The sequence below is a fragment of the Poecilia mexicana genome, unplaced genomic scaffold (genome assembly GCF_051168715.1).
Source record: "Poecilia mexicana isolate PSO_F unplaced genomic scaffold, ASM5116871v1 scaffold_4, whole genome shotgun sequence".
Classification (NCBI taxonomy): Eukaryota; Metazoa; Chordata; class Actinopteri; order Cyprinodontiformes; family Poeciliidae; genus Poecilia; species Poecilia mexicana.
In genome coordinates, this window is record NW_028263373.1 from 16,862,314 (window position 1) to 16,889,369 (window position 27,056).

Here is a 27,056-nt window from a genome sequence, read left to right on the forward strand (position 1 = left end):
GCCTAAGCTTTTATTTATTTATTATTATTATTTTTTTTTACAATCTCTTCAGCATAACTGGTGGAATTTGCCTTATTGACTATTGGCAACCAGCAACCAGGCAGGCAATGTGCAGAGAAAGAAGAGGAACAACTGTGTCAAGAGTGGGAATTGAACCCCAAATGACGACATTGAGAATCAATAGCTTCTGCACATAGAGCACTTTCTCTACTGCTGCCACACACTGTCAGGAACAACATTTCACCAATTTAATGCAAAACAACAACTACAATGGACTCCCATCTACTCACAATTTAGTTTTCACGGATTTACCTATTGGTACATTTTTTAGTGAAAAATATCTCGAAATTAATTGCAGAAAAATTGCCTATATATGGATTTTTTTTGTCAACTCTGTTAAAATATTTGACAGAACGTACAGCTTTGGAAACTGACAAACTTCAGTGCAGTACTACTCAATAATCTTTCCTTGGTGCTGATTGGCTGTTCCCCCAAGAGCAGAGATAAGAAAGACTGTGAATGTTACCATCTGTGACAGTGCAAAGACAGTTTTTGTGGGTACTAATGCAATTTAGGGTATATTTGGTGTTGGTCTAGTAAAATAGGCAGTTAGATGTGTTGTTTTAGAAGTGATCTAAAGTATTTACAGATTTTGGCCGCAAATTCTGGGGGTTCACTTTATATAATAATCAGTCATAATCAGATCTCCCTTTTGGCTTGTCATTGTTTGATTCGTAACATTTTTGCACATTTTTAAAATCAGCATTATTAATACAATTTTGTTTTCTTCCTGTAAGATCACACTTTGTTTCTTAAATTTCAACTATTTCTAAAAATAGACTGAAAGGAGATTATTATACGCTTTGCACACGATGAGTGCTGTACTGAGTTCTGCTAAACTTCCAAATAGTATGGCAATCAGTTTTGTAAATATTTACTTGTATCTGGAACCATTTCTTATTATTTTAGCTTTCTTCTTCACGTGCATTGCCTAAATGATGATTTTATACATATTAGGCCATGCAAGTCACATTTAGAACTATTAGTGGCCAATATACAACCTTTAGCTTCTCTGTACTAAAACAGTAATTGATTAAGTTGGATAAAGCCAGGAAACTACTTCCAGCATGAGGGTGGAAAAACGCACTCTCTGCAGTTTCATTTACATTGTCCACAAACAGCCTCAATGCAGGGAAAGTCCATCACTTTCATTTAACTATGTTCAACTTTTGCACTCGGTTTCCTTTGGTTGTGTGATGGCCCGGTGGAGCTTTTCCAGCAGATCTCTCCCATTCAGGAAAGAGGAAGCCCCCTGAAATAATACACCTTGCGAATTGTTAATTAAGACATATATGGGACCTCTGACAGATAACACTGAGAACAGCAAATGGGACAAGTGGCCTGTAGATGCTTTGGAGCCTGTGGGGCTGCATGGGGGTGCCGGGGCACAATGTGTCTGCTGACGAGCTGCCGATGGCGGGTCATGTTGCTAAGTTAAGTGTAAGCGTGCACATGTTTAAATGTTAAACACATACCGTCTGTGTTAAGAGGAGTGACCCATCACGAGTGTGTATTTTTTCTCATTATGTGTGCTTGTGTGTACAGATCACAGTGGGTGGTTTGAAGTGTGTCATCCCACTGCCTTCCATGCAGCTCTGATATTAGAAAGTTTTGCGGTTTCTCCTCCCTGAGGCCGCCTCAGATGTCACACAACATGTGCATCTAAGACTGCTACCTCGCCTCCAAACAGATCAAATGCAGCTGCTTAACCTGTATCACCACTTCCTGCTTGTAGTTACACACCCACACACACACACACACACACACACACACACAGGTGCATAAAAGGATGGACAAATGCTCAAAAACATACACATGCCCATCCCGATAATTGTTTGGAAAATAAAGAAAATCTGAGACAGATTTAGTTCCCTCTCTGAATTAAAGTGCTTTTCTTCTCTCAAGAGAGTTTCAATTAATACGTACAAAAGCACGGACAAACTCCTGGGGCCATGTATCCATCTCTGGGACAAATTTAGCAGCCAAAACTGAAATGGAAACAAGGTTGTTACCAATTGTTACCAGGAAGCATTCACATTGAGCTAAGCCATGTTTTTAGCTGCAGATAAAAAAATTAGCAGGTCAGTGTTTCGCTGAACTGTGTGTGTACGCTTCCCTCTGATCGCACCACAGACCAGATCCTGAGGGGAAGCAGGAAATAAAGAAACAAAACAAATGAGAAAAAAAAAGTTAAAAATCTGTTAAAAGTTGCAGACAACCAGCTGACTGAGCAGAATGTACCAAGTTTTATAAAATAAAGTTACTTTTTTATTTGCTTTCAGGGCAAAATTAAATTTATGCAACAAAATGTACCTCAGGAACAGCACTGAGCTCCATAACCTCGCATGTTTTTGCTGAGAGATGAAGTTGTGCTTGAAATCTCATGTTTATTAGCTCCCAATTTCATAGGAGAACGTGCTCAGGTATAACAGAAGTTATTTGCTGAACAACACAGATTTATTTACATATGATTTATTTAAAATGCTGCTTCCTACTCTGATGAAATATTCTCCAAATAAAATCAAGTTGAAAAATAATCCATGTCCACATGAACGAATTATGGAAGAATATGTTTACAATTCAAATTTAAAACACAATATTTATTATTTTTTTCTGCTGGGCTGATGGATGGATCTGTTAATATTGTCTGCAGCAGCATCAGGTTTTATGCTATTGCTGGTTATACCTTACTGTAAAAAAAGAGAGAGAACCATTTGTGTCCTCAGCAAATTTCTTCTTCTTTTCCTATCAATTGATCTTTTTGCATTAGGCGGGTTAAATCGACAAGATACATTTTTCTTATCATTTCTTCACCTAGAATGAAAGTTGCTTATTGCTCTGCAGAGCTACACAAATAAACCACATGTCTGCTCCAACACCTGAGCCCACAAGGCTATAAATCATGACCAGCTCTGTTTCGTCCTTGTTGTCATTCAAAGTCACGTTCTAAGTTGGAACTCGCAACAGACTGACTCTCTTCACGCTGTTTACCACCCTGTAAATCTACTTTACAGCTCATACTTCTCTGGCTTGGTGTGTTACTGTAAATTTAATAGGCCCAGTGCAATATTAGTTACAGGTCTTTCAGAACATGCTCCTCTTTACCCTGACAAAATCTGTGAGAATGAACAGAGCCTTGCTATTATTCTTGGACGATGGACTGTTATTTTTTTCTGCTTAATTAGGATAGCTTTGTAAACACTGGGAGAAAGGTTTAACAGTTTCTAGAGGGAATTCGATCCATCTGACCTAATTGGGAGAAAAATCAATGCAAGGATTATATCTCGTATTTTTTAAAAGTTAGATAAGTGAAGGAGCACATCAATGAATTTAATCTGTCAAGAACCACAGGGTAATGCAAAACAAGTTTGAAAGTTGTCTTTAACATCCTTTTTTTTTTTTTTTTTACCATAAAGTGTTTTTCCATACACTGACTTGTAGGCATGCACATTTGACTATGGATACTTGCAAAAAATTAAAGCATATTAGCAAAGTCATGAAAGAGTTAAAGGGTTTAGATTCAACAATGAAAAAAAAAAAACCTCATCCATCAATCTATATTCTGTTTCTTTGAGTCTGCAAGCAAGGGGAGGTTCATTTTTACGACAGCATTCTTGCCAAAGGTAATTCAAATTTATTTGATAACTAAAAGGAAACTAGTTAAAGAAAACAATACGACAAAGAAAAGTGGTCAAAATGCATTAGAAATGCATTTACAGAAGACAAATGAGGAAAAATTTAATATGAAAGACTTACCCTTTCACATAATCCCAAATTCTGTGACGGTTGTTTGAAAAGTGAAAAATATAAAATTTCTAAGAGAACTTCTGCAGCTCAGCAGCAGCTGAATGAACTGACACCGAAGACTGCCTTGTGTGGTTTTTTTTTAAATCTGTTTCAATTGTTATTCTTGATTAGCTTTAGAATATTTGCTTCATTTATTGTTTTAAGTTAACTAAATAATAAAAGACTAATCTAACGAAAGAGAGCATCACCAACCAGTTTTTCACTTCGTTCAATTCATGAGAAAATTGTTTATTCACATAGTCAAATTAAGGTACTTTACAAGACAAACCAGCACAATTCATATCTACAAATATACAACAAATCAATTAAGACATTCCGATCATGAATAAAACCCCAATAATATACAATACAGTCAAGTTTAGTTTATAACATTTAGTAAAAAGCCCAGCTGATTGCATAAAGACATTAACTACGCAGCAATCCCGACTCCTGAGCAAGCGTGTGGCGACAGGTACAGGTAATGACCGCCCTGTAATGGAAGGAACCGCCACTAAAATGAGGGTGAGCATAAGTGGCTGTCTATGAAGACAGAGAAGACACACAAATGTCACAAAAGCACTTTCCTGTAGAGCACAAAGACAAGAAAAAGCCAAATTTTGGTGTGACATGTCCCGCTTCCAAGGTATCGCAAATCGACCAGAAGACCTTTATGCCTGTAAGACTGGAGAAGGCAATTTTCTGTACAACTGAAAAATAAATAAAACACTATCGGCAAAAGTTTCTTAACAAAACATGCAACTTTTATCTACACTTTCTCCTCACAAAATATTAAAATATAAACAAAAATTGTTGTGGATTATTATGTTAAGATGGGACATGATGTGGCACACTGTGCAAACTGAGATAAGACTTGAGACCAAGATGGAAAAAATACGCAGCACAAATTTATTTTGATAATGACTGTTCTGATAACATCTCATTGGCACCAATTGTTCACGTTGATTACTTGTCATTCCATATTCCAGTGCGTAATAAATTTCCTCTCTTTATTCTGGTGGTTTGCTAGTCAGTGTTGTCCAGATAAGGTAGGTTTCAATTTGTTTCCATTATATTTTCATCAGCTGTCAGCTGCATTTGCATATGTAATAATAACCAAGACTGTCAGTCAGACTCTAACACCTTCATAAAGATGAATTTAGAGGATTGTTTGATGATTGTTTAGGACCCAAATGCAAACAGGACAAAAGCAGATGTGTAGTGATGGGGCAGGATAACTTCATGAAAAAATTGCTGCAAGTTGGAGTCACAGAAACCCAAATCATCAGAGCAATGGAACCTGGATGGAAAAACAGAAGAATCAGTTAATGAATTAGGGAAAGTAAGTATTAAATGGTAAGGATTAGTGGGATTAAAACTAAGTGCATACAGCTGACAGAATTACAGCAAAACTTTGGATCTGATGAATCTTGATTAATGACCCAGAGAATAATAGAAATAAGGGACAACTAGAACAGCATCACAGAAGCTAAGAAAACAGAGCTTAATATATGTAAAAAACAAACAAACAAAAAAAAAAAACAGAAATAACTCTAAATACACAAGCCATAACCCAGAACTCAGATGAAAACAAGCTCAGAGTCAAGTACTCAGGATAAATACTTTTATCCCTTTAAAGTTCTACTGATTGAAAAAGATCACCAGAGGCTCCAATACATGTGGCTTGCATTATTTATCATACCATTGTATTCATTTAAAGAACTAGCACACTCTCATGCAGTGGCAGCACCTCTGTGACCGAGTTGCCTGCATAAAACACAGAGATGATGCATCACTGACAGAATATCTCTAAGGTAGAAGAGGAAAAGGGTTTGTTTTGATTTTGTCAGGTATCTATTGCTTTGGCATTAAAATAATACCTGGTACAGCAGAGTCCTTGACTTATTTATTATGTATGCATTATGCAGTGTGCTGATGTGAAGCTCGTCTGCTAAACACATTGTGTAACTGAGAGTTTGCGCCCAGCTGATTATATTCTTTTTCTTTGAAGCTGGTCAATCTCACCTATCACCTACAAACAACTAAACACTGATTTTAGACGTCAATCTAAGCGGACACACATTCCAAACTGAATCTAAATATCTATGTATAAACATTTCTTACAAATTGTTTTACATTTCTCAAGCTTAGCTCAGAATTTTCAACTCCTAAGTTTACAGTAGTATATATCTACTATACATATTACTCACAACTTAAACAGTTTCAGAAGAGAAACTTTGATAACTACTCTCCTCTCTGGCCCTGAATCATGTCAGATCAGCTTTCTTCCCCTCGCCCTTTAGTTATCTACACGTTTTCTTCCTTTTAATAATTCCCAACATTAGATCAAAGCAGGTTACATAAAATCTTAAAGGAGATCAGAACTACATCCGGCAGCAGTCTAAGCCAATCAGGTGGCGACACATTGCAAAGACGACATGAAAGTTTCACACCATAGGATAACATCTCTGAGAGAGAAAAAAAGAGACGCTCGCCTGTAAGTGTAGAGGCAGAAGCGAGGGAAGTACTAGCTGAAATATACATAAACAAACATCCTCAGGTAACCAAGAAACTATGAAAGACTGGAGCAGAGGCAGGGACTATCAAAGAGAGTATCCAGGATGTGGGGGGAGTGAGGGGTTGGGGAAGACGGAGACGGAAGGGGAGGATGGAAGGGGAAGAGCTGGAACAAAAAGAAAGCCTCCCTGGTTGCACAGACCTGAAAAGAAGGACTCATGCCTTTCAAGGCTGAAAAAGTGGCAAGTCTAGGATTCAGCTGAGTCCTCAGGTATTCACACATTGCCTCAAGTCTCAGAAATGAGTCAGCATTATGTTACCTGCAACATTCAGAGGGAGTGGGAGGTCTACTTCCAGCTACATCGTGTTTCAAAAAAGTACATATAACATGCTTTATAGCTGCTTGTTCTTATAGTACATAGTGTGGTGCAGAGAAAGGAGGCAGTACAAGAAAATGTAAGGTTCAATGTCGGGATGGACACTAATCCATGCTTACTAATTCTAAACATTTTAGATTTTAATTTGTGTATCATTTTCCTTTCATTTCACAATAATCTACAACTTTGTGATGGGAACTCTAATTAAATCCTGTTAAAATAAGTTGAACTATTTATTTAATTTAAATTGAATAACATTGGACATGATTGCAAAGCATTGTCTGAAGGTACACTTAAAAAAAGTCTCCTACATTGCAAAGTTTGCCTCTGACTCCTCACACACATTTTGGCAGTGAAGCTGCTTTTATATGTTGTTTTTTATCCAATGACGTGTGTGATTTAAATAAGCACAAATATTATTTAAGGTCAGAGAGAATGTTTTAAGACACAGAAATCTCGTTATGTATATGACACTATGCAAACATTACCAGTAAAGGACATTTTATGGATGGTGTTTTCCTTTTTGTATAAAGAATTGATTTTGATGAGGCATGCAATTATATTTTACATGTTATTCAATGGTTTTTTGTTTTTTTTTGTCAAAGTTCATCTTCCCAGGAGAAGCCAGCCTCAGCGGGAGAGGCATAATCTGGTGACAAGGCTGTCTGCCAGCCTGCTAACTCCATGATTGTTTCCAGACAAGTGTTGTTGCCCTCTGGACAGCACGTCTCTCCGTTCTAGAGTAATGGCCAATTACCAGGAGGCAGTTTGTTGAAAGGATGCTGCCAGGAACTACATCTGCCTTCAAACAGCGATTGGATCCAAACATATGCTCTGGAACAAACTACCTTCAAAAGATGAAGCGCATTCACTAACCAGAGTTGCCTCCAGAGCATTGTGCGAGAGTTGAGAAAAGTCTAAGCTGTGGATGACATGGGAGTGGGGATTTATTTGTTTATTTGTGTAGATGTTGTTTACTAGGTTGGGATGAATAAATGGTTGGCAGAAGGTTTTGGACAGAAATAAGTATTTGATTAAGGGAACATCTTTTTCTTTTATTGTTATTGCTTTTAACTGAAATTAAAATTATCACATTGGTTTTATGGTATCTTTTGTGTTAGAAAAAATTGCTGTATGTTAGCAATTAAACTTGCCTAGACTCACCACTTCACATTTAACATGAATGTTTTAAAACTACTCGACTAAGCAAGTAAAAATAATTCTCTCAACTTGCTGTGAATTATTTTGAAAAATTTTAAGGTATAGCATTTTCCTCACTACAAATATAAATATAAAATATTTAGACTTTTTTATTTTTGCTTCTTTTGAGTCAGAGGATTTGAGAGATCATTAAGAAAGCTATGTACTGAAACAGCATTCAAATAACTTACATGTTTCAAGGCTTTGCATGAATCATAAAAACAGAGACTACATGAGGATCACAGTGGGAGTAAATGTTGAAATTGTAGATTAAACTGGTGATTTTTAGTAAAAGAAATGGAAAATATTTGTATAATTAAAGAACACATATGACAGCAAAATTTTAAGTTAATAAATAGAAATGGAAATAAATATAGATTAAAGGTTTATTAAAAATGTTTTTTTTTTGTTTTTCCATTTTAATACTGTCTTATTTTTTATTGGTTAAATGTAGTATCTTGATCTTAAATGACATGTTTTCATTAGCTATAAGAAAAAAATATATAATTAACATAAGAAATTGGTCTGTGTGTAATTTAGCCATATAATGTCTTTCTTAATGAATTGAGATACAGTAGATTATCTCTGTACTTTATTACATGCATGAAATGATCACTTAGTGCATACATGCATGCTTTTGTTTCCAGTAAATATGTAACAGTGAGCCATATCTTATCAGAGAATGTAAGAAGGCATACAAAGGTCCTCACAAATGAAAGTAAAAATATGTCATAGCGTTGCTTTATTTCTAGTTCTTAAACTTAATTGATGTTGTAGAAAAGTTTGAAATATCAAATAAATGTCTCCAGCAAAAACGAAAAGTTTTCTCTCTAGTCCAATCACCATCACTGTGTTGAGTTTGAGCTTACTGCCTCCAGCACTTCGAAAATCCAAATCATGTGAGACCATTTTATCCTTGTAGACGCTACAGCAAACCTCAAGGTTCCATATTTTACATGGAGCCTTGCCACATTTATAATATCTACAATTTCCCCCTGCCTTTGCAATCCTTTTCGACACAAATTTGGACAAATTACAAGCCTCCTTTAATCTTTTGATTAGGCGATGTTGTGATAGTGGATATCCATGGAGGAGGATGACTGATTGACTTCTTCACTGCACAGCCGTGATAAACCAAACAGTCCCGTTTCCAGTGGTGATGTCACGGTGTTAAAGCCAGGTGCAGAGGCCACTGGGTGCAGCAGAAGGGCCCGCTGAAATTCAACGCACACTCCAGAGCAACCAAGCGAGCATCAACACAATCCTTCGGTTTCTCTCAATAGTATTAAGCTTAATTCATTGATATCACATGTTTCAAATTCAGAATACTCCAATTTCAATCATCTAATTGTTTCTGCGCCTTTCTTGCAGGATTTGGGTTCCTATGTTGATGAAAATAATATGCTGTCAAGTGTTCAAAATTCTGAAATGGAGGAATTGGGCCTGGGGGGGTTAACTTAAACCTCTGCCTTCACATGCATGTGTTGCTGTGGTCTTTTGATGATTTTCCACAGCTATTGGTGCAACGCTGCAGGAAGAGAGAAAATAAAAACATCAGCTAAAATATGAAGTATCCTGTTTTTCTTGCCTTCAGTGCTGCTGTTTTTGATCAAATAAAGCTACGGACCATGTAAAGGGACACAAGATCAACAAAAATGTGCATGAGTTTCCCCACATGCTGGATTTTCTAATGTTCCTAAACACTAATTTAAAGTGTAAAAATTAAACATTTATCTGGAGCTGTTTTTAGATTTTAGTCCAGTAGCAATGCAAAGACTTTTCAAAACAGTCTTTGTAATGAAATATTAAATAAATGTCTGCAGCAAAAAACGGAAAGTTTTCTCTCTAAGACACCTACAATAGTTTTAACAACAGTTAAAACTATAGTTAAAACTATTGTAGGCACTGGGAGAAATGTTACTACATTTTGATGTTTGGATTTTGCACATGCTTTTGAACATGCAAGAGTTTTCTTCTGCAGCTGCAGCTACAAAGCAGCTTGCCACCATCAGTGTGACACCCCTCCAGCACCAGCTAATATAAATTAATTAATTTTAGCTGCTGTGGATAATAGTTTTGCAACTGAATAATAAAATGTGACATGCCAAGCTGATAACTACAATTTCCTTATCTTATGTTGTAAAAGTATCTTTTACAAAAACAACTGTCAAAAATATTCAAGTATTTTGCTATTTGTTTAATGTCACATTGTTAACTTAAGATGTAATCTTTGAGAACACCGGTATGTTTTTCTCAAATAGAGCTACTCCCTCCGTACTTTAAAAAATAATTTGGAGAACTGCAACACCATATTAGGAAGTAGCATTTTAATATTGTTGCTTCTAAAACTCTTTGTGACCTTTAGTATCTTTGCGACTTGCACTATTTTAGTTTTTGTTCTGCTGCAGTAAAACTGATCCAGCAGGCCTAATATCTTATTGGCATGCAAAATGTGTTTTCATGACATCTGGAGTTAATAACCAGCAGATATTGCATTCCAAATCGTCTTTTGCAATATTATTAATGTGCACACTGACAGTGATAATGATATAGTGTGCATCTCTTTCTTTGAAAATGGTGCATTGCTAAAAACTCTACTTTATGTATCAATCTCTTTTAACATGAAGTGACAATGTTGCACATGTGGGCAGTGCAGAAACAGAAACACCCACCTTCAAAATAAAACCAGTTTTTTTCACCAATAAAAGCAATGACTTTGGATTTGTGTATAGCCGTAACTTTTTGCATGTTTACAGTACTTTTTAAATTTCAGATCCTCAGTTAATTTGGGTACCGTATTTTCCGCACTATAAGGCGCACCTCCAATGAACGGACTATTTTAAAACTTTTTTCATATATGAGGCGCACCGCATTATCAGACGCTACAGTTAGGGCTGCCACCGGTCCAGTATTGAAGCTATACGGGACGCGATTTGTTCCGTACTCTACAAATGTGGATGTGTAATAATAAAGAAATGGTCTCCGAGTACATTATATAGTAGGCTGCCCCAGTCATTGTTTCACTCACGGTGTTGGTGTTGCGATATTGTGCCCAACTGCTTTCTGGGTAGCACAGACCAACCGAAACGCTGCCGCCGCAGTCTCTGTCTCTCGTCCCCCGCCCTCCCCGGCTTTAAATGTATAGGGGCTGGTCCCTTGGTAACCCTAGTCAAAGCAACCCCGAAGCACCCCGGATGAATGTCTAAAGCAGAGGTTCCCAAACCTCTGCTTGGCGCCCCCACAAGGGCGCGCCGTGCCATTGCAGGGGGGGCGCGGGAAGCCGTCTGGATGGGGAAAAAAAAAACATGAACGCTGTATGCGCTGGGTTTTTACCTTAGAATGGCCAACTCTCTGTTATTCCTCTGTCAATTTGATACAGTAGGGTCTTCCGCGCTTCCCATATCAGTGTCCTCTGTCACTTTTATCAGCAGTTAAAACTGTTTAATCCGTTGTTAACATGTTGTAACCTGTTTTTCCGAGCCGCCTTTAAACGCAACACGAGCGCTACAACGCTCCGTTCGCGCACAGCATGTTCGTGGAGAACGTGGTGCTAAATGACCTGCAGACGACCTGATTCTAGACGGTCGGTAGGTAGATAGGTCAGTCAAACTTTATTAACAAACCAGGGTTCTGACAACTATCCCAGCATGCACTGCATGCTTCTTCTTCTACGGGCAAAAATGAAGTCTTCTGGTTAGCATATTACAAATTCATAAACATATCCATAAACATACAGATCTGGAAAAAAATAAGAGACCACTGCACTGAACCCTATTGAAAACCTCCTGGATATTTCACCAAATATTGATTTCTGAACTCTTCCTGAGTTAAAATACTAGTATTGTTGTCCCTAAATTAACATAAACTAGTTTTCTTCGCATTATTTGAGGTCTGGATCTTTTTTTGTTATTTTGACCATTTCTCATTTTCTGCAAATACTGAAATTTTGCTTGAAATTTCAGAGACATGTTGTCAGTAGTTCATAGGATAAATGAACAATGTCCAACTCAAGCATATACTTATAAAGAGTAAAATCAGAGAACTGACAATTTTGCAGGGGTCTCTTAATTTCCCCAGAGCTGTACATAGTGTTAACCCTCATAGTCTAACTAAAGTCATTTCTTTGGTGGTAAAAGTTTCAAAGTGTTTATTTTATTCTATGAACTAGGAGGAGTTATGTGTGTGGGCTGTGATTGGTCAGAGGAATTAGATTTAAATTGGGCAGTTCTCTGTGATGCTTGTAATTTAAGCTGGTAACTCTCGGTAATAACTACAACAAACGGGGTTCAGTTTTCAGGTCACAGCACTCCTTACCTGACCTTTTAGTGCTATTCTGTTTCTTTAGCTTCCTTTTAATCTGTCTACCACTGAATGCTCAAAGAAATCTTTTTCTCCCATTTACAGACTTCTGTTTCATCTCTTTTTTATTGTTCATTGTTGATAGGGGGAGGCTGGGAGAAAATACTGTGATGGGTTGAAGCTTTTATTTGCTTTAACTACCATAATACATTTCTCAAACTCAGATCTAGTTTCTCTCTAGCTGGTTTCAATTCAGTGGCCCGTAATCACCATTCCTGTGGAGTTTCCACATTATATCCCCCTGTTCTCTCCTCTTTAGCCAGCAATGGCAAGGAATCCAATGCAAAAAAATCCCATAAAGCAGTGAATGATCTGGTTAATTTTTACGGTAGACAGAACACTCTGATTTAGGTAACTAATCTTTAGCTTCTAAATAAAGTTTTCAGTGATTTTATTCGAAGTCTGGACAAATGGTTAAGCTTTAGTCCATTGATTCTCCACAAGTAGCAATCAGCGCTTAGGAATGGGGCTAACTGCTCCCATATGGCAAAGGGTTTGTATTGGAGTGAGATACGTGTACATGTGTCATTTCACAAATAACTGTCTTGGGGAGCATTTTTTTTATATAATGGAAACATATGTGGTTTCTCCCTGTTGTTCAGGTGTGAGACAGAGCTCCAGTTTTTGGGAAGGCTTTACATGGCAAAGAAACTTTTAAAACAAAGAGCCACTCTTACTTATGAAGGATTACTGTGCCACTATGTCATTACTTAGAACTTTAAAAAGTCACTTCCTAGTTAGGTGTAGCTCTCTGAAGTCATCATGATAGATAATGGTGTATTTAAGAAGGCTTGTGCATTTTTTTGTGTTTTGCACATGACAAATGTTGAAAAATATGAAGGACAGAGTAACATCTGATGAGTTAAATGACAAAATGAGACCGGTTAGTTGGGAAACCTTTAAGTGATGAAAACTCTCCTCTGATCATTGGTCATTTATTTACCACTTACCAACGCTCTCAAACAGAGACCCTTTCATCACCCTTCAGGAAGTTAACCGACCATCAGACCACATACTGGCCTTTATAAGCATTTCCCTTATATGTGTCATGCATGCTGCTGGGTGACTGAGTGAAGCCAGTTCATTGGCTTGCTCAGCTGTTGTCTTCTGTTTTATTTGGAAATCAGCAAAGGATGACTTCATCTCCCCCAGACTTCTTCAAAGTGATCAGATGGAATATAAGAAGCCCTTGTATTCTGCCCTTTCTTTTCCATACACAGAAGAGAAAACATTCAGTTGCCTGCAGAGCAGAACTGCAGAAGTGATCAATTAACAGGTCACAGACTACTGCTATTTTCACAGGAGAAAATCATCACAGTGGATGCTTAATTCACACCCTGCAGAGCCATTAACTTGAAAAAAGTCCAAGTAAGGTCATGTTGAAATGGCTTGGCAATTCCAGCAGCCTTATAGAAAGAGAAGAATGTGATTTGTGTAAAGAGAATACTTGAACTGAATAGCTGTTGAGGTCACTGCAGTGCTGGAATTCTATCTATCTATCTATCTATCTATCTATCTATCTATCTATCTATCTATCTATCTATCTATCTATCTATCTATCTATCTATCTATCTAATACTTCGCTCTCTCTGAATGTGTAAATGATTGTAGCGATGACAGCTCCATGGTTTGGAGATGAAGGCACTAAAATTACAGAAGGCAGAGCTAAAGTTGTTATGAAGTCTATTAGAAGTTGACAAAATAGGTTAAAAATTAGCATAACGGATGACCGGCTGTTAGAAAGCTAGACAGCTCCAAAGTGTGCACCTGAAAGAAGAAATGTATAGACTGTTTAAAATAAATTTGGACTTGGTTAGAGTTTTTGGTAACACTTTATTTGAAGGGGTGTGCATAAGACTGACATGACACTGTCATAAACGTGATATAACACCTGTCATGAACATAAAGAAGTCTTTATGAATGTTTATGACTGTTGTCATGAAGTGTCATTCGGTAAATAATGACACTTTTAATGTAAAGTTGATCTAAAAGTTGCATTCAAAGTCCATTAAAAGTTCCAACTTTGCATGATTTTGTAAATTGTGATAATTTAATGAAAAGGTGGGACTTTTAATGGACTTTCAATGCAACTTTTAGAGCAACTTTGCATTAAAAGTGTCATTATTTACCGAATGACACTTCATGACAACAGTCATAAACATTCAGAAAGACTCCTTCATGTTCATGACAGGTGTTATGTCATGTTTATGACAGTGTCATGTCAGTCATATGCACACCCCTTCAAATAAAGTGTTACCGAATTTTCAAGACAGGTCAAAGAGTGGGAGCTGAACTTAGCTTCTCTTTGAAGTCTTTGCATGATGCGCCAGACTACCAAGGTTGTGCAAACTTTAAGGAATTTAAATGTGACAGCAGTATTATTAACCAAACCAATGGTGAAAAATATAAATGAGGACAGTAAAAAAAAAAAGAATAGGTTGGGTGTCATCTTAGAGAGATAGTGTGCATACTTCAAATTAATGTTGGAGTATCACAAGACAAAACCCACTTAAAATTTCGAGGGCCAGAATATGCCATGCACCCCATTAGAGACCTAGCCTTGCAGTCCAGTGTCTCAAGAATTCATGAGAAAGTGTGTGGGGTTATTTATGCAAGAATTCCTGCTGAAGACACAACCAGAGAATACATTTCAAAGAGTTTCTCCCTGGTGAACTCTTGTCTCTTCCAGTTTCTTTGAGAGAAACTACAGGTTCCTGAGAGAAGCGAATGCTAGAATGCTGAGCACGCTTGAAACAGACTGCAGATTAACTAAACTCTTTGATGACCACACAGGAAAGAGTTGAGGAAAAAAAAGTCGGTACATTACAGGGAGGCTATTTATACATGTTTGGAAAAGAAGAAAACTTTTTTTCACAGATTAGTAATCCAGCCTTGTACAGAAATGACAGATACATTTTGCAGGACTCAGCTACTACGTGAGAATTGTTGACCAGTAGATTTCACTATTCTGCATTAGGCCCTTATTCACATACCGCAAATCTTCAATTTCTACATCTTTTGAGTTTGTATTTCCGAATCTGTTGCTCTCCACCTATCAACTGTTTTGGGCTTTTGTTGAACCAGAGATGTGGGCACATTTATTCTGTTGTCAAGGGAAAAACGGTAACCAGAAGCAACTACTTTAACTTAAACTGTTCTTTGGTTCAGTTAATCAAATTAGCTGAATGACTGAGTTCTTTTTCCTTTTTTAAGTTGAAGCTCAGTGATTGATCTGGCTTAGACTGGACAATAAGAAAGTTTAATGTTGACTTCATGAGCCAACCCCTGATGAAAGCGACTCCTTCCTTTGCATTGCGAAAAGTTACTACCAAAATAGAGCTAACTTTATTGCACTAAAATCAGGGGCTTTCCGTCATCAGACAGAAAGATTTGACTTGACGCATCAGTTTTGTTTTAGTTTGGTGTAAAATTCTTACAGAAGAAATGTGCTATGTACATTCTCTTAGGTGCTATGTGTGCCAATGTTTTTCCTCACGAAACCTAATAAGCAGAACAGTTCATACTTTGTTTTAAACTTAGTAAAATTCAAGTTGAGTTGTTTGAAAAAAAAAAAAATTAGGCAGAATTTTTTTAATATTCTCATTTTAGTTGGGATGTGGCATAATTCATTGGCATCTGTTAGAAAACAACTATTTATTAGGTGTCGAACATAAAGAAAATCCACACCACAGCAAGTACGGCTGCTTTAATTTACAATTCTCTGACATGCAGAGGCTAACAAAGTGTTGATAAGTCTGAATGGGACTGCGGTCCTCAGGAGAAGGATTACACTTCGCCTCAACTCTCCTTCACTTTGACCGGTACAGAGAAATGATAGTCTCCAGGGGAATATATTTCATCATATTTCAGGTTGAAGCAATCTGTCGGGCAGGCAAACAGCTGGATCAGAGCGTGTGAGAGTTTGTCGACAAGAATGGAAGGTAAATATATTCTGCTTTAAGCGTAATGTTTTAGTCGTCATTTAGGCGTGGTGTGTTGGCAAACAGAAGAATCACAAAGTACATTGCTGGCCCAGGTTAATATAATATTGAAATATGTGCTGGCTGGATTGGGTTGGCAGCAATGGCGCTCCCAGAAAATTTTTATAAGTGTGGCCAGGTCAATAAAATTCGCAATTCTCCCTCATGCAGAGGGGAAAAGGTAAAATAAATAAGATTATTATAGAATTACCGTATTCATTTATTTATTTTTATTGGGTTTGTCATTTATTTCTTCATTGAAGAAGAAGACTGTAAGCCTTTTATGACATGAACATGATTCTTCATGCAGAAGAACAGCTAGTCACTGGGACCACCTGTTTTATTTGATTTTAGCCATTTTAAACCACTCAAGCTAACGATTTTTACATTCGCCCGAGGAATAAACATCTACAAGACTATTTTTAGGTTTACTATATTTTCTTGCCTGAGAATATCTGTGTTACTTTCCTAAAATCATCCTGGTAACTGTGATATCTGAACTGATCTCAACAGATTCATTTCATCCATCATTGTAATTTGATGTAGTTAAACAGATATTGTTTCTTTTTAGCTTTATGAAAACTCCAGGTGATTTTGACGTATTTTAACTCCCAGTAATGTAGAACTTCACTTCAAAAAGCTAAATTATCTCTTTAATATGTATCAAAAACATGAGAAAATTTAGTAATGTTTCAATTCGACTTTTTGATACCTTTACCCCGAGGAACTAAACAATTCCAGTAAAGTGGAGAATGAAGAATTCGACATAAAAGTCTGTGACAGGAGACAGTTGTGAAGCGTATGCAAGAAATCTTTCCCATGGCATTTCCTTTTAATCCTTTAGAAAATGACTTCCCCTTTGAGAAAGCACCTGGAATCTATTAGTAATAGATTATCTTGTTTTTGTGTAATTTAGTGTAAAGTATGAGGTGGAGAGAGACATATTTATTTTATTGTTAGATTCCAATCTGACTTAAAAAGTGGTATCATGAGAGGGCAAGTGGATGGAGAATTTGTTGATTTGGAACAAAAAGGCAAAAGTATAACACAATGACACAAGAAGGTCAAGTTTTTGTTCATAGCATCTTTTTTTGTTTTTTGCCAAAGAGGTGATGAGATTTTGTAATCTTAGAAAGAGCTTTGAACCTGGGATTCTTCCGACAAGTATAACGACCTTCATCACCCACGAACCCTCTACTTATGTCCTGTGCTGGGGAAAAACGTTTAGGCTCTATCTTTTGTAGAGCTGTCTCACTGGAATTGTATCTGCCTGTTTTGTGTATCCAAGGAATCTGCTTATCTGATGTCAACTTCCTGAAGTCTCGGCTGTAAACAGACCTCAGGTCCACCCCTCTGTCTCAGAATCACCACAGTCTCATGGGTGACTCAGAGAGGTATCTGAAAGGAAGGGCAGAAAAAGCAGGAAAAAGGAAGGAAGACACAGAAATGTGAAAGGAGGAGATGAGATGAACTTGTTCAATTCAGAAAATAAAATACGATTTTTGCTCAAGTCACAATGTGCGTTTCCAGAGGCAGGCTTGATGGGTTAAATGCAGCATGTTAAAAATACCAATAAAAACAAATCTTATGTTACTCATTCTCTTTACTTCTCTTATTTCCTACAGCCAAACCCTCGTAATGATGCGCTTCTCTAACTGTGGTTAATGTTATAAAAGCTTTGACTAAAACCTCCTTTCCAAGCAAAATAAAACAACAATGCCTCCAGGCCTGCAGAAACCTTACAGCTGGACTTTGAGTAATTCAAGACTGCAGAACTCTGTCACTGCTTTCCTGTACATGTTACATACGCTCCTCAGATCGGCTCCAAACCCCTTGTTAAAGGAAAATCTAGTTATGCTAATGTAAAATGAGAAGACACATTGTGGCAGTGAACGGTATCAGTCCTGCAGTATTCTCTGCTCCGAAATTTTTAGTCCAAGCAAAGTACGATTTTGGCTGTTATATTTCCATTTGAAGTTTGGAAGAGAACTCAGTATGACTTCACAGCCTCTTGTGTGTATCTTCTACAAAATGTAGCTGCGGTTCAATGATTGTACAGTGAGATTTATGTGTCTGCACACAAACGCTTGATTGGGTGCCTTTTTGGAGAAAAGAATCTTCCAAAAACGTTTGTGGAAATAATAATGTCTTTATGTGCAGGTGTTTTGTTGCAAATGGAGCCATGGACAAGCAGGACATTGGAATTCAAATTTTGAAGTTATGTATTTTGTAGTTGTAATCAGTCATAGTTCTTACCTGCACAAATAAGGGAAATTTAAATAAGTTCTTGGAATAGAGAAAAACTAACAGCTAGTCAGACAGAATAGTTGCAGAGCTCCACATAAATATGCAAAACTCTTCCTTTTAAATGTTTCCATTTAAAGTCATGAAAAAATTAGGACACTCTAAAGTTACTCTACCTTTGGACACATGGGCATTGAAAAGCCTTCAATTTGCCCAGTTGCCAGTTCAAGCCGCCACCCCATCCATCTCAGATGTGGTGTCCTTGGGGACTTCACTTGTCTTACTTGCTAGCGGTGGTCAGAGGACGCTATGGGGATCTCGCTTGTGTCAGACTGCCCCAAGGCAGCTGTGCCAACAGTGTAGTTTACCACCACCAGCCTGTGTGTATATGAATGACTAAACCACTTCAAAGTGGTTTAGTCTTGTTAAAGGACTAAGCAACATACTTAAAATTGCTAAGCTAACATACATCTAAATTTAACGTGATTAGAACATGTTACTCAGAATTTTGATGTTGGCTTGCACTGTTGGCAATCCATCTGAAATACTCCCAACTGTGGATGCAAAACTTCACAATATGAGCAAAAGAGCTGCCAGGGGCCTTCAACTAAAACATTGTGGGAGGTCTCAAGCAAAATAAAACAGAAAATAGTTTACAATGTTCTAAAGATGTCTATAAAGGTTTTGAGTTAATTTTATTTTTCAAATAAAACCCAACTTTACAGATGGAATACAAATGAAAAGGTATAACAGGAACTCAGCCATACCTGAAGATAACGTGAATGGAAAACACAATGCACAAACCACTCAACGTGCTCATCACTGCAAAACTATGATGAAAAATCCAATAACTGAAGAGATCTGCACCTACTCACAAAAAACAGTTAAGTCAATAAATACCTCTAAACAAAGTTACCAATTTAAAATGATTAAGTCAAAGCAAATTTAAAACAATTCCCACTAGCACAAAGGCAAAAATAAAATTCAGTTTTGGTGGTTTGGAGTGAGCCCGGAGTAACCGCGGCACATGTCCTTTCAAGCTGAGCGTGGAGCCAACAGATTGTACGGCCAAAACTGGAGACTTTGGCCGAACAAATAACCAGGAGACAAAACAACAGTCTGTCTTCCCTGCTCTCACCCACAGAAGAGTCAAGGTCTTCTGTCAAGGGAGACTGGATACTGAAGGACACTCTTTAAAGAAGAAGAAGAAGAAAAAAACAGAATTTACAGCCTGCTCAAGCAGCATGAATGACGGCAACCTCCAGACCGTGATCTTCACCCACTTATACTCAGCAGGGCTTTCGAATGATCTACATCAAAGTCGGCAAAACTGGCATCTGTGAAAAAGATCATGTCACCTAGTGACAGAACAGAAACCCAACGTAACAAGAAGATGCCTACCTGACAAGATAAAACTAATAACCTCTTAAAACAATCAGCGCAGCTGCTCTAAACAATAGTTACAGAGTAATCTGATTCACAGTCAGTTGTCCAGCTGTTTTTAAAGAGGCTAAGCTACGCCCAGCTATCACCGGTGCAGGTGAGAAGCACCCTATCACAAGAGTATCAATATGAATATGGATGCCTTTAGAGTAGGGGTCTCCAACTCCAGTCCTTGATCGCTACTGTTATGCAGGTTTTTGATGCATCCATGCCCCAACACACCTGGATGAAATGACTGGCTCATTACCATGCCTCTGCTAAACTAAATTGGATACTAAGAAGGTAATTCAATGTTGGCTGTAGCTCTCGAGGACAGGACTTGAAAAACCCTTATGTAGAGAAAGAGACTTCACAAATTTAACTTCAGTGGTAGGTGTGCAAGGAGAAAAAAATTTGCTCTGCATCATCGCATCTATGAAGCATGGAGAGTGAAGTGTCCATTCAAATTAATTCACTTTACTTATATACTGCCAATTCACAACACGTCGTCTCGAGGTTCTTTATATAAAAAAAATTCAATCAGATCACGCCAAGTACACACATTCGATTTGATCCTATTTATCAAACAATCCAGTCAAGCTGAGTTTATTATTCAAATTGGTTAAAAGGTTTTCCGTCCAAGGACACCCAGGAGATTGGATTGAGTCACTGACATGAAGCATTTTGCTGTGCAACAAGCCATACAGAGAATGTGTGTAGCAACAGAGTAAATGCATATGTCACACACTGTCCAAGACTTCTGGCACTTATAAGTTATGGTTTCATAACTTGAAGATTTTAACTGAAATGTTTGAGCAGCAAAAAGCTGGAATAAAAATTGGGTTCCGTCCGTCTGCGTCACTAGATTAGCAGTCACATCTCGTCATCCTGTGTGCAGAGCTAATCACAAGATGCCCAGCAGCACCCAGCAGGGGAGCAACAATGCTCAGGGGCAATGCACTACAGCATGAGAGCTTCATTCCTGCATAGATCATGTACGACCATGAAAAGCTCTAACAAGCCCACTTGTGTTTCCTTATATGTGTGTGTGTGTGTGTGTGTGTGTGTGTGTGTGTGTGTGTGTGTGTGGGTGTGCATACTGTATAAAGTTACACACCCAAACATACAATCTGTACTACCTCAACTTTCATAGGCAGACGATCCTTGGCACTTGTCCGGCGATGCTCCAAAAAGGAATCTGAGTAGCTTTGTTCATGGCAGCGCAATGAATGGCCAAGTGATTTCAGCCTGTGTGTTCATTTCCTGACCATCAATCCCACAGTCCATTTGGTTCCACACACACACACCGGTGACTCTAACCATGCAACTGGAGAAGCCCCAGCATCCTCCTTTTTAAATTACACAATTACCATTCAAGAGGGAATTAAAAAGAAAAACCAGTGATTAGCTGGTATTTCTACCTCTACAAAGGCTCAGGGAATTGTTCCTTCCAGCAAGTATATCAAATGTGTATTTACTCTTTTATGCAGTTGGATGTTGCATGAGTTAACTTCAAACCCTGCACTGTTTAAAATAAATTAAAAGAGGACATGCCAGATGCTTTGTTGTTGTTGAAAAAACAACATTATTTGTGGACAATAATATATATATATATATATATATATATATATATATATATATATATATATATATATATATATATATATATATATATATATATACCTTTGAAGTCTGTTTTCATTTAGTTGTTGTAGCATGCGATTTTATGTTAATTCATGTCATAATTATTATTTTTATGTGTCTATGTCAAAATGATAAAAACAACTAAATGCTTTGCACAAAATATTAAAATGAAAATCACTGCTTGTCCCCAGTTATACAATCTTGAAAGTAGCATTAATGGTTTTGTCTGAAAGTTAATCTAAAAAATTTGCATGTTCAAAATATTCATAGCAACTAACAGTTTGGGTTTAAAGTTTTTAATTTTATTTAACCAATATGCTTCTTCTGACTAAAAGTATAAATCTTTTAGAGAGACCCAGCCACTCCAACTGTGACTCTTGAGAGGGAACATGAGATTAAAGCGATGGAAATGACTAAGACTTTGGTAATGAGAGCTCACTGATGTCATAATGTTAAGCTGATTTTACATAATACTGCCCCTTTAATACAATACAAATAAAATCAGATTCTAGTGTTAAGTCAATTTAATTTGTGTGTTAATTCAATTTAATTTAAAATACTTAATCCCAAAAGGAAAAATAAGATATTAACTGCTGCCTTTGACTAAAACCCTAATGCAAACTAAGGGAATTAGTTTTCATTTTGTGCAAAATTAAGCACCTTACGAGGCAAGGGAGCCTGTGGCTGCAGAGATACAGATCAAGTCCCTTGTTTGTCCTGGTTTAAAGATTATGAGGAGTTAAAGGATGTAGAGGTGAGTCCAGTGGTGTGCAGGCAGGCGCCTCAAGTGTTGCTTTGATAACCAGCTCAAGGAAGTTGAACTGAGTTCAGGAAGATGAGTACTTGGGAAATTCCTGGAGAAAATGAGACAAAGTGGAGGTCATTTAAGATGAATTGAAGTATGCCAGAGAGAAAGGGATGAGGGGAAAGCAAAATCACGCAGACTTCTGGAAAGAGAGTCCAGTTTACGACTCGCAGGTCCCGTGTCAATGTAAAGAAAGCATCTCAGTCTGAGATTGCTTACGTCAATGCAGAGAAAACAACCCAGGTCTGAATGGATTAACAGGACTCCCTTAAAACAGTGAACACACCATAAAAGAAAAATAATCTACTTAGGAAAGACTTTAAGATGTTGGCCTTAGATTACCAGCAAATCCTAGAATTCACTGGAACATGTCCAAGAGACTTGGAAGTTGTCATACCCCAACAAAAGTCCCGAAGGCTTAGGCCCCAGGCCCAAAATATGAGATTTTATGCTTTGGTTGTTATTGTGAAACACTGTGATGAATGAAAAGATAAACTCTAGAGCCTGAGAGGCTATATAATGCGACATTGATCTGGTCTGAAAACGTATAAAAATACATTTTGTGGTGTTTCAAATAACTGTCAAGTTGTCGTCAGTAGATTTTTATTTCTTCTGCAGTATTTCTTTCTATTGAGAAAAAAATGGCAAAGTAGTTTTAATTTAGGGGAAATTGACTTGTTTATAGCTTTAATTTATTAAGCTCTGCTTCCTCGAGTATTAAATTTGCCCTATTTATTTCAGAGCTTTGAACGAGGCTGGGCACTTTTCTCCTCCACTCTAAGCTAATTTTATTTTCAAACTCTCTTTGCATCATTAGAGCTGTGTTTTTGCATTGGCTTTTGTTTAAGAAGTAATGACATATTTACTGCAGGGAAAATTGAGCAAATAAGCAGCTTTGATTTCAAACTTGTGTGTAGATGAAAAATCTTTTGACTGCTTCTTTCTTGAAGAATTGTAACTAAGTTAAGACTTTTAGTCATTTTTATCAACTCAAATTCAAGACTAATTGTATTTCAGGATCATGATGTGTTTCTTAAGGGCCTATCTGCTCCAGCAGGTATTTAAGTTTGAGTTCAGCTGCTGATAGTGGCTAACAGTGAAATGGTGTGGAACGGAGATAATTTCTAATCTTTCTTCCTTATATTCTAGTGCTAATTAAGCAAAGACAGAAGAGGAGGAAGAAACACTTCTGCAGTCACTGACAGGCTTTCTTCCTGGACTCTCTTGTAATCATCTCCATCCAATGTAACAAGCTTGTCCATCCCTATTAAAGAGATGCATCCCCACACTATGATACTGCCACCACTTTTCAAACTGGGCTTGTAAAGTCGCAGTGACGCGCTGTTTTACATATACAGCTTGTTCAGTTTTGGTCTTATCCCAGCAGAGCACCTCCTTCTACATGTTTTATGTGTCCTATTCAAGACTTACTGCTAACAGGATTTCTTTCGCTTTCTTTCGGTATTGGCTTTCTGCTTTGACATTCTTCCTCTGACACTTTCACAAATCAGCTGTATTAAAGAAACTACACACAAGTAGACAGTGCGTACTAATTAGTGAAGGCAGTCTGAAGCCTTTTTTAAAATAAAACAGTAGCTATCATTAGCTTATTTTATTATTTCTTATTGGGTGCTACTTCATGTTGTAGCAAACAGCTGTTAAACACCAATAAGACACATTGCCATTTGTGGTTGTAAAACAACAAAATGTCTTGGATACTTTTTAAAGGTATTGCAAATGGAATTATGAGATGTTTTCTTAAGCTTTGTCTAAATAAGGTGAGTGGGTATAGAAAAACCCCGCAATCCAATATATGATGAACTTTTGAACAAATCACACACTCCCAAGAGTTAAGGAAAAAATGATGCCGAGTTTTGAATGACAGCTTCCTGTCCCAGCAGCCTTATAAATATCCTCTGGTATGATTCACTTGCTGTAGTACATGATTTTAAAAGCCCTTGTTAGCCACAGCTATGGCTTCCAGATGTTCCAGAAAAAGAAAGAAATTAATCTAATAATCAGGGTGGGCAGAGTTGACTAGCCCTGGAAGGTGCCGAATGATATCACCACATCTTCATAAATCAGGATCCTGGGTTGGGGATGTGTTTTTCTAAAGAGATCTCAGACCACCCCAGTAACAAAGTATTCCTGGCTGTGAAAGCACACAACACAAATTACCAGCAAAACCAAAGCAAAGATCTGTCTCCAAGTTAAAATGAAGCTGTGACACAGTATATAAAAAAATAAAAAATAAATAAACACACACATAAGTTGAGTTTATGATGATTATCAGTCATCAAATCACATATAATCAAAATACACTTTTCTCTTTTGTTTGAGCCAAGACTTTCATTCCTTAAATGGAGTTTATTTTCCTCTCAGTCTTTTCCTGATATTTCCCTAGACCTCCACATGCTTCTTTTGTTCGTCGACAGACAGAGCACAGTGTATGTGTTTACCCATTTGTTTTGGGGAATGGAGTGGAAAATAATGTTTCCGTGCTAATTTCCCCAGTTCAAAGGGATCAATCTGGGAAGAAAAATTCCCTTACAGCAGTCTTAAATTGTCTCAATGAGCTTGATTCTTATCAAACGGGTTCTCGTCTTTGCTACACAAAATCCCATGGAATGCTGCATTAAGAGGCAGTGGAAACTCTGAGCTCAAACAATACCACACTAATAACAGCAGGTATTTTTTTTCTGACCTGCGTTTTTGAAGACTTCAAATGGAGTTTAATTGTGTTTGCTGCAGGGACAGATGGGATATTTATAGCCGCCTCTACGCTGCATTCCTTTGCAGTAAGCCTGAAGCAGTGCCTCAGACTGGGCTGACGGCTCAGTGCTGTCGAGACATTATGCGTAAGAACACCAAAGAGAATCACTGAGATTCAACAGCCCAGCTGAGCTTGGGATTTAATAAACTTATTTTCTTCCCAAAACAGCCCTATTGACAGTCTGCTACATTCGTGGGAAGACTTGCTTTCTGCCATGCGTATGTCGAGCACCAAAAAATTTATTTAGACGCAGGAGGAAACTAAATGCTACAAGTTTCTGATAGATATGACTCAAACGTTGCCACTGTGTCATCAAAAGGACACAGTTGTCCTCGCCCACCGCAGATGTCTTACTCTATGTTTCCTTTCTTCCAGGACTCCAAACTCTGACAGATTTATCTTCCTCTTTATCTTCTATGCTCTCAGCCACTTCTTCATGCCTAACTCCTAGCTTTTCTCTGTTGGTGCCTTACGTTTCTCTTCCCTATTCACTTCCACTTTAACTCTCTTAACTTCCATATTTCTCTGCCATTAACTGTCTCCTATCTTTCTTCTCCTTGGAATAAGGTTGCACTGTAATTGTCTAGTGAGGTGCTTTTGCACAGGTGAAGGACACATGGCCATCTTCTGACATAAACACAGGGAAACATGTTGACATCAAGGCCACATGGAGTATCAATGCTGTTTATACATAGTAATCACCTGAAGGTCTGATTAATGTTTTTGTTAATCAGTGGGACAGGAAGGAATACAGCTGTGACCTATGTGAGTGACAGGCTGGTGTAAAAACAAAGATCAGTGATGTGTGTCTCAAATGACTGAAATAAGATACAGTATTTGATATTTAATTAAACAGAGTTAAAGTTTTACTAAAACCTATAGAGAAAACTAATTTATTCATTAACTTTGTAGTATTACACATTTTTGAATGAGGAAAAAAGCTAAACATTTTATGATGACCATATGTGTCCGTCCTGTCTGGATGAATGTCAGCTAAAATTGGCGCTTTAGTTAATTGTTAATTATCTTTATTCTACTTTTTCATTGTTTGTATCTAAGCACAACAACCTCATTTAATAACACGAGTAGCTGCACTGCCAACGCAAACCCCCACAGGCCTAAATGTTGAGGTTTCGTATGCTTTCTATGTCATCTGGTCAATGAATAAAAGCTTTTCCAAATCTCTCTGAAGCCAAAGTTTTCAAGAAGTGTTTTGTTTCCACGAATTCAAAGGTGCATTTTCTTCCTCTGGCCACAGCATGGCACTCTTCTAATTGAAATCTGACCTCTTTCTAAACAGTTCTGCTCCTTGCTGACATTTTGAGTCAACTCTGGGACATGCTGTCATGCGAGACCCGGCTCTGCATTGCAACCTGTCCTTTTTATTTAGCTTTAAAGATGAATCACGGGCGTGACGAACCGATCACACATGCCTATCAGAGAAGGGACACTACTGCAGGTTCTCTGGGGTTTGAGAGGAGTTTCGTTTGAAAGCACAAAACAGCTTGAACAAAATTAATCCCCTTTTCAGCCTTCTCCCTTTTTATTACAGGGTGACTCTCCTGAAGATCCGAGCAGGGCGGTCTCAACGCTCAGATCAGTCCTGCCATCTCATTACTCTCCAAGGGATCTGGGAGGTCAGTGCTATCAAGTGGAGTGAAGCTATAAAATAAATTGAATGTTCTGCTGAGGGAAATGTTGAAGGTGATGGACAGAAAGGGCCTCTTCTCAGAACCACAGCTCTCTGCAGTTCCCCTGGGTGGCACAGACTGGGACCTGGGCTCAGCAGCTGGATGACTGGCTGGAAAGAAAGGTTGCAGACAGAATTAAACATGAGCGTACCCGACCAGTGTGGTATGTTGGCCATCCGTCATTCTCCGCAGTTTTGAAAG

General features: G+C 37.7%; 1 long non-coding RNA gene across 1 annotated transcript in view; it reads right to left on the reverse strand.

The window, feature by feature from the left end:
• Positions 1 to 4,080: 4,080 nt before the first annotated feature.
• Positions 4,081 to 27,056, reverse strand: part of LOC148159959 (uncharacterized) — a 38,531-nt gene continuing 15,555 nt past the window's right edge. Inside the window, exon 3 of the long non-coding RNA XR_015762763.1 lies at positions 4,081 to 5,143. This is a non-coding gene — a long non-coding RNA (uncharacterized LOC148159959). The remainder of the gene's footprint in view (positions 5,144 to 27,056) is intronic.